Here is a 9,607-nt window from a genome sequence, read left to right as displayed (position 1 = left end):
GTTGAGCTATTCCAAATCCTGAAAGATGATGCTGTGAAAGTGCTGCACTCAATATGCCAGCAAGTTTGGCAAACTCAACAATGGCCACAGGACTGGAAAAGGTCAGTTTTCATTCCAATCCCAAAGACAAGCAATGCCAAAGAGTGCTCAGACTACCGCCCAATTGCACTCATCTCACACGCTAGTAAAGTAATGCTCAAAATTCTCCAAGTCAGGCTTCAGCAATATGTGAACCGTGAACTTCCTGATGTGCAAGCTGGTTTTAGAAAAGGCAGAGGAACTAGAGATCAAATTGCCAACATCCACTGCATCATGGAAAAAGAAAGAGAGTTCCAGAAAAACATCTATTTCTGCTTTATTGACTATGCCAGGCCTTTGACTGTGTGGATCACAATAAACTGTGGAAAATTCTGAAAGAGATGGGAATACCAGACCACCTGATCTTCCTCTTGAGAAATTTGTATGCAGGTCAGGAAGCAACAGTTAGAACTGGACATGGAACAACAGACTGGTTCCAAATAGGAAATGGAGTACGTCAAGGCTGTATATTGTCATCCTGCTTATTTAACTTATATGCAGAGTACATCATGAGAAACGCTGGGCTGGAAGAAGCACAAACTGGAATCAAGATTGCTGGGAGAAATATCAATAGCCTCAGATATGCAGATGACACCACCTTTACAGCAGAAAGTGAAGAGGAACTAAAAAGCCTCTTGATGAAAGTGAAAGTGGAGAGTGAAAAAGTTGGCTTAAAGCTCAACATTCAGAAAACGAAGATCATGGCATCCGGTCCTATCACTTCATGGGAAATAGATGGGGAAACAGTGGAAACAGAGTCAGACTTTATTTTTCTGGGCTCCAAAATCACTGCAGATGGTGACTGCAGCCATGAAATTAAAAGATGCTTACTCCTTGGAAGGAAAGTTATGACCAACCTAGATAGCATATTCAAAAGCACAGACATTACTTTGCCAACAAAGGTTCGTCTAGTCAAGGCTATGGTTTTTCCTGTGGTCATGTATGGATGTGAGAGTTGGACTGTGAAGAAGGCTGAGCACTGAAGAGTTGATGCTTTTGAACTGTGGTGTTGGAGTAGACTCTTGTGAGTCCCTTGGACTGCAAGGAGATCCAACTAGTCCATTCTGAAGGAGATCAGCCCTGGGATTTCTTTGGAAGGACTGATGCTAAAGCTGAAACTCCAGTACTTCGGCCACCTCATTTGAAGAGTTGACTCATTGGAAAAGACTCTGATGCTGGGAGGGATTGGGGGCAAGAGGAGAAGGGGTGACAGAGGATGAGATGGCTGGATGGCATCACTGACTCGATGGACGTGAGTCTGAGTGAACTCCGGGAGTTGGTGATGGACAGGGAGGCCTGGTGTGCTGCAATTCATGGGGTCGCAAAGAGTTGGACACGACTGAACGACTGATCTGATCTGATCAGTGAAAACCTAGACTATCACTGAAAAACATCTTAAAATATCGTGAATAGTTAAGAAGATGAAGGGTCTTATATTTGGCTTAATAAGAAATAACAGCCAGTCAGTCAGTTGCACTTCAGAGTCTTTCACATTGCTCTTCACGAAGGAGAGGGAAGAGGAAATAAGAGTTTGGCAGCACGAATGTGCAGAAGGGAGGGTAAAGGGAAGGAGAGAGGACAGCAAAGCATGCCTTATAAAGACAGGAAAAGTGAAAGGAAGTGGTTGTTTTATCCAAGTAGGAGAGAAGAAGCTACATCTTCCTTATACTTTGAGAATCACTTTTGGGAATATGAACATTTGTAGGAAATAATGAAGTTTCAGGCTATTCCCATATCATTAAGTTTTCTCTGTTATATTTATTTGTGTATAGAAAAGAAGCATTTTTGTTCTTTTGCTTCCCCATAACATCTGAAAACACAAGTTTCAGAATTCTGGGAAGAACCTGAAATTGAAAACTTAGCACTTCTCAAAACTGGATCTTTTATTTTATATGAGGTTATTCAAAAAATGTGTATTTGAAGATAGCTTAATGTATAAATAATGTTCACTCACCACTCCCACTACCACAACCACTGCATAATCTCAAGATAAAGTACTGTCATGCTATTTTAGAACCTCAGCTTATAATTCCAATTCAAACTGGCACCAAGAGTATTATTTTGTGATATTTAAGTATCATTTAATACTCAAGTACTTAAGTATTGCTTTAAGGGAAGCATTTCTGTCAAGTGGAGACAAAATGTTATTATGTTGCACCTAAGATCCCCAATAGCTCTAATATAAAAAGTAGTGACAGGAAAAGAAAAATATTTAAGACCAAAAATGACACCTGTTAGAGCTTTTAGTATCATATTCACAAGTTGTAAACTTGTTATACACTCTCTCCAAATAAACACTCTCCATTTTTCTAATTTTATGTCTAAAGTTCTGTTTTTAAAGCATTTCCATTTGATCCTATGCTGTGTTGTGCTTAGTTGTTCAGTCATGTCTGACTCTTTGTGACCCCATGGACTCCAGGCTCCTGTGTCCATGGGTATTTTTTAATCAAGAATACTGCTGGAACCTATTATACAGAGTGAAGTAAGCCAGAAAGAAAAACACCAATACAGTATACTAACACATATATATGGAATTTAGAAAGATGGTAACAATAACCCTGTATAAGAGACAGCATAAGAGACACCGATGTATAGATCAGTCTTTTGGACTCTGTGGGAGAGGGAGAGGGAGAGGGTGGGGAGATTTGGGAGAATAGCATTGAAACATGTATAATATCATGTATGAAATGAGTCGCCAGTCCAGGTTCGATGCTCCGTACTGGATGCTTGGGGCTGGTGCACTGGGATGACCCAGAGGGAGGGTAGGGGAGGGAGGAGGGTGGAGGGTTCAGGATAGGGAACACGGGTATACCTGTGGCGGATTCATTTCGATATTTGGCAAAACTAATACAATATTGTAAAGTTTAAAAATAAAATAAAATTTAAAAAAAATCTAAAAAAAAAAAAGAATACTGGAGTGGGTTGCCATGGCCTCCTCCAGGGGACCTCTCCAACCTAAGGATTTAAGCCAGGTCTCCTGCACTGCAGGCTAATTCTTTACCACTAGGGAAGCCCAAGAATATTGGAGTGGTAGCTTATCCCTTCTCCAGGGGATTGTCCCAACCCAGGAATTGAACTGGGGGTCTCCTGCATTGCAGACAGATTCCTTACCAGCTGAGCCACCAGCGAAGCCCAAGAAAATACTGGAGTGGGTAGCCTATTCCTTCTCCAGGACTTCCCAACCCAGTAATTGAACTGGGGTCTCCTGCATTGCAGGCAAATTCCTTACCAGCTGAGCTACCAGGGATGTCCCTGGTCTTATAAGGATTACATTAAGTGTTGCTGCTGCTGCTGCTGCTAAGTCGCTTCAGTCGTGTCCGATTCCGTGCGACCCCATAGATGGCAGCCCACCAGGCTCCTCCGTCCCTGGGATTCTCCAGGCAAGAACACTGGAGTGGGTTGCCATTTCCTTCTCCAATACATGAAAGTGAAAAGTGAAAAGTGAAAGTGAAGTCGCTCAGTCGTGTCCAACTCCTAGCGACCCCATGGCCTACCAGGCTCCTCCGTCCATGGGATTTTCCAGGCAAGAGTACTGGAGTGGGGTGCCATTGCCTTCTCCGACATTAAGTGTTACTGGTTCTTAAGTTGTTATTGTTCAGTCACTCAGTCCTGTTCGACTCTTTGTAACCCATGTCAGGCTTCCTTGTCCTTTACTATCTCCCAGAGTTCACTCTAACTCATGTCCATTGAGTTGATGATGCCATTCAACCATCTCATCCTGTTACCCGCTTCTCCTCCTGCCCTCAATTTTTCCCAGCATCAGGGTCTTTTCCAATGAGTCAGCTTCTTGCATTAGGAGGTCAAAGTATTGGAGCTTCAGCTTCAGCATCAATCCTTCTAATGAATATTCAGGACTTATTTCCTTTAGGATTGATTGGTTTGATCTCTTTGCTGTCCCAGAAACACTCAAGAGTTTTCTCCAACACCAAAGTTCAAAAGCATCAAGTTTCTGGCACTCAATCTTTATGGTCCAACTCTCACATCCATACATGACTATAAGATAAACCATAGCTTTGACTACACATACCTTTGTCGTCAAAGTGACATCTCTGATTTTTAATATGCTCTCTAGATTTGTAATAGCTTTCCTTCCAAGGAACAAGCATCTTTTAATTTCATGGCTGCAGTCACCATCTGCAGTGATTTTGGAGCCCAAGAAAACAAAGTCTGTCACTGTTTCCATTTTCTCTCCATACATTTTCCATTAAGTGATGGGACCAGATGCCAAGATCTTCTTTTTTTCAATGTTGAGTTCTAAGAGAGCTTTTTTCACTCTCCTCTTTCACTGTCAACAAGAGGTTCTTTAGTTCCTCTTTACTTCTTCCATTAGGGTGGTGTCATCTTAAGTAAACCAGACATAATCCAAAGATAACTTTCATTATTTTTTCTTGTTGTTTACTCAAATTTAATATACTGGGGAAATTATTTACCCATGCTTGAATAAAACCTCAAAGGTGTCAGAACTGTATGCATGATCTGAGTTCCTCATACTTTTTGATCTTACTTCTGGCCTCTTTCTGCCTGGATCCCTATGTTACATTCACTTTGTTATTTTACATTTCCTCAAAAACACCATGATATTTCTTGAATTAGAGTTTTCTTTCTCTAGAATCTTCATCTCACTAATCCTCACACGACTGTTTCCTTCTGACCATTTTTGCAACTACTCAGCTCATTGGTATTAAAATATTAATATAGCTCATAACTTTTTTCTAAGGTAATATCAACAGAATTCTAATCAGTTTAAAAGACACACACTAATAGAATCCTTTTCTGACTGCCCAATATGAAGTATCTCCCATGAAATAATCACAGCCTTCCATTTCCATTAACTTTATTATAATGTTCACTTTTTGCCTTTTTGTTTCAGTTACTTTTAATTTTAGAGTTTGTTTCTTTTTATGCCTCAAACATCTGAATTGGGCTATTTGAAAAATATAGGCTCTTGTGTTTTATATCCATCCATTAGATATTTATTGAAAAATGAATCCATGGGAAGGACAAATAAAAATCCCTTCTGGGCTTCCTTAGTATCTCAGTGGTAAAGAATCCACCTACCAATGCAGGAGACATGTGTTCCTGATCTGCGAAAGTCACACATGCCACAGAGCAACCAAGCCCGGGTACCACAACTATTTAGTCTGTGCTCTAGAGCCTGTGAACTGAATCTATTGAGGCCCACAAGCTCTAGGATTCATGCTCTACAACAAAAGAAGTCACCACAATGGGAAGCCTACACAAAGGCACTAGACAGTAGCCCCTGCTTGCCACTACTAGAGAAAAACTCATGAGGCAATGAAGACCCAGCACAGTCAAAAATAAATAAAAAATTAAAAAAAAAATCCCTTCCTGGAGACTTGTCCAGTCTAGACCGGCATGGAAAGTAATAAAAGCCAGAGGATAATTATATAAAATATACTTGCTTTTGGTCATTGTTACTAAGAAAATGAAAACATTGACAGAGAACAATGGTGAGAATACAAGAACCATTGAATAGAGTCACAGAGGAAGGCTCTCTAAAATAATGACACTTCATCTAGTACCAGAAGTTGGAGAGAAGTAGTCACCTAAGTAGGATGAAGGCTTGTTTTGATAGAGAGAAAAGCAAAATCTTTCATAAATCTAAGAAGTGAAGTGAAGTCACTCAGTGGTGTCAGATTCTTTGCGACCCCATGGACTGCAGACTACCATGCTCCTCTGTCCATGGGATTTTCCAGGCAAGAGTACTGGAGTGGGTTGCCATTTTTTTCTCTAGAGGATCTTCCTGACTCACGGATTGAACCCAGGTCTCCCGCATTGTAGGCAGACACTTTACCATTTGAGCCTCCAGAGAAGTCCTGATGCACACCAAGGGGTCAGGTGAGGCACTCAAGATGTGATTGGAGATTTGCAGGAAGTAGAAAGATTAACCAGAAAATTCTAGTAAAAGGCAAGGATATTCTAAATAATCAGTAAACAATAAATAAAATGGTTCATTAAGATATAAAAACTGTGTACACTGCACTTTCAAAAGTCAGGGGGTCACTTAAGAATGAGTCCTAGAAAAACATCTAAACTTGATACTAAACTTTGTTTATAAAAAGTTCACTTTTTTACCAAAAAATAATTCATCAGAAAACATTCCTATCTGGAAGTAGTTCTGCTGAGAGATGGTTATATTTTCTCATTACTGATAATGAAGTTTGTTCTGATATTGATGTACTGATAATGATAGTTTGTTATCCAGCTTTGTGATAGAACTATCAAAATCCATTTGGAATTATGTTAATGGAAATGAATTAAAAATAAAAATAATAATAATAGGAATAATAGCAAGAAATTTGACAATTTTGTTGGAATGAACTTTTCCATCAATTCTCCTTTCTCATCTTATTTCTTTTAAAATAATTGCATTTATTTGCATTTTTATTTAAGCTATTGAGATATTTTCTGATACATCATGTAATTATAATTAAAAAATAAATAGGAAAAGTGAAAAAATAGGAAGGCAATGGGAAGCTAAAGAATAGAAAGCAATAAGAGTATCATAATCCTTAAATTGAAAACACTATAAATCAAAAATCAGATTTATATTTTTAAGAAATTTCTCCGGTTGTTAGTGGAGCATGGATAGTTTTATTACCCCCATATTTCTGAAAGAACAGAGTTCTCTTTAACAGAAACACATGACATTCTGAGCTTGACAGTCACTTGCCAATGAAACTCCCCTGTCTCATCCACAGTTTTCTCATGGCATCTTTCACCTCCGTATTCCTCAGGGTGTAGATCAAGGGATTTAACATGGGTGTGATGATGGAATCAGACATGGCCATCACCTTGTCTATGGGGTAATACAAAAACATACAAGGCACAAAAAACATGATGATCACAGTGAGGTGGGAGCCACAGGTGGAGAGGGCTTTATGCTGCCCTTCAGAGCTTCAGGACTTCCCTGATGGCTCAGAGGGTAAAGTGTCTGTCTGCAATACAGGGGACCCGGGTTTGATCCCTGGGTCGGGAAGATCCCCTAGAGAAGGAAATGGCAACCCACTCCAGTACCATTGCCTGGAAAATCCCATGGACAGAGGAGCCTGGTAGGCTGGGGGTCCATGGGGTCACAAAGAGTCGAACATGACTGAGTGACTTCACTTTCACTTTCAGAGATGCAGGACTTCAGGGAGCAGAGAATGACCAAATAGGAAGTGATGAGGATGAGGAAGATGGCCACACACATCACCCAACTGTTGAGGATGACTAAGAGGCCCAGGATGTGGATGTCAGTGCAGGCCAGTTTCAAGAGTGGGAACAAATCACACATAAAGTGGTCTATTGTATTGGGAACCACAGAAGGGTACTTGATACATGAAGTTGTACTATGGCATGGAAAAATCCCCCCGACCCAGGCCCCTCCCAGCAAAAGGCAGCACATCTGAGGCCTCATGATGGTCATGTAGTGAAGAGTCTTACAGCTTGCCACAGAGAGGTCATAGGCCATCATGGTGAGAAGGATGATGCCCACTCCACCAAAGAACTGCTCAGCGAAGAGCTGGACCATGCAGCCTTCCAGGGAGATGGTAGTACTCTCAGAGAGGGAGTCCACAATCAATTTGGGGGCAATGATGGAAGAGATAGTAACATCCAAAAGGGACAAGGAGGTAAGGAAAAAATACATAGGCGATCTCAGACTCTGACTCATAGCCATGGTTACCACAGTGAGGAGGTTTCCCAAAATGATGGGACACATACATGATTAGAAACATGACAGAGAGTATTCTCTGCAGCTCTGGAGACTATGTAATGCTCCAAAGCATGAATTCCATCTCACTGTTTTGATGTCTCGTGTGTCAGGTGCTGATAGGAGCTCCAGCTAAGAGTTAGAAGACCTGAAAAAGGAGCGCATCATTTATGACTAGTGATTACTTGACTTCAAGTATTTCCAGGATCTCAGGGAACTGATGGGTTTTTTGTCTGTTTTGTTTTTTGTGTCTTTTTTTTTTTTTTTCCCATTTATTCATTATCCAGCGTTTGCCTGTTAATAACCTGCTAAATAAAGAGCTTAAAAGAGAGCTGCTTCTTTAGTGCTAGGTTCTCCCCAGGCTTTTCCCTTCTCTTTTTAAATGGTGTTTCCATGTGAAATGCATTTCTCCCTTTTACTGTTATTGTTGATTATCAGCACCTACCCACTCCAGGCAGTAGAATAACACCATAAGTGACTCTATGTTACAGATGAGGGAACTGATTCTCACAGACTTGAGGCAACATAGCCAAGGTGGTACAGCAAGTGACTGGTGAAGCCAGAATATGGACCATATTTTCTGACTCCAGAATCAGTGCCCTCAAATACCAATATTTCTCTTCTGGTCATTACATTGTGATTTTATCATTTACCAATCACTGTGCTAAGTATATTACAATATACTATATAATCCTGCTTTATCTCCAAATAAATATGAAGTAGCTTATTCTTTCTTTGCTTTTTTCAAATGTTATGATGATTCTTTAGTAATTAAGTGCTTTACTTATAAATATTAAGTTAGTGAAATACATCTAAAACTATAATCTCTGAATAATATGTTGCTTGTTAATGAAGATCACAAAGCATGACAATACAGCAAAGATCCAGGCCACAATATAATCTACTCAAACTTGAATCAGTCCTAGTCATTCCTTTCAGTTTTCTCTGTTCCCTAAATAGAGTTAAGAATTCTAGAATGCAATAGGGACAATTCAATAATTAGTTTTTAGGTTCACTAACTATGCTGCTAGGCAAGGTTCCAAGATACACATTGCCTCATTTAAGCCTCATATGATACCATATGAACTATGTACCATTATTATTCCCATTTTAAAGAAGATAAATTGAAATGTTGGAATGTTAACTCTCTTGCATAAGATTATATAACCTGCTTGCTATGAAGCTGGCATTTTGATCACACAGCTCAAATTCTTAACCACTGTTTCCACTACGTGAAATGAGAACAGATTTATGTGGTGTTTCAGGAGAGTTGTTGCAACCTAGGGGAAAAAGTTACAATGAAAATATGCTTCCTATTATTGGGATTCTTCAGGGAAGCTGGCTGCCTTATTTTAGGAATTTTGCAAGCAGCATAACTCCAAATTGACATTTGGACTATAATTCTTGGCAAATGATGAAAGATTACTCTGGCTGTACAACAGCAGCTCCACCACTACCCATTACAGAAAATGCAAAGCATCCACAGGAGACTATGGAAGTGCCATTTTATACATTCATTAATCTCATCCTCTCCCTCCCAGCCCAAGAGCTGAAATATTTCTTGCAAGTACCCTTGTGAATTATAAGAAACACTGGCCCGGGAGTCAGGAAATGAAGTGTGTTTTGTTCCAGGTTGTATCACTAATCTAGCCTATCACTTGAGCATGTTACTGGCACCTCTGAGCCTCAGTCTCCTCCTTTTTAGTGTAAGGATGGTCCACTCAAGAGAGGCAATGGGAGGGAAACTGTCCTCTTCATATACAAACAGTTACCCTTAATTGTGTTCATTGACTGTGCCTCTCGGCAAGATTTCCT

General features: G+C 40.0%; 1 pseudogene; it reads right to left on the bottom strand.

Moving 5' to 3' along the window:
- Positions 1-6,764: 6,764 nt before the first annotated feature.
- Positions 6,765-9,253, bottom strand: LOC104999599 (annotated as a pseudogene).
- Positions 9,254-9,607: the final 354 nt, after the last annotated feature.

The sequence above is a fragment of the Bison bison genome, unplaced genomic scaffold, assembly GCF_000754665.1.
Source record: "Bison bison bison isolate TAMUID 2011002044 unplaced genomic scaffold, Bison_UMD1.0 scf7180017864355, whole genome shotgun sequence".
Classification (NCBI taxonomy): Eukaryota; Metazoa; Chordata; class Mammalia; order Artiodactyla; family Bovidae; genus Bison; species Bison bison.
This window is presented reverse-complemented; position numbering and strand designations above follow the sequence as displayed.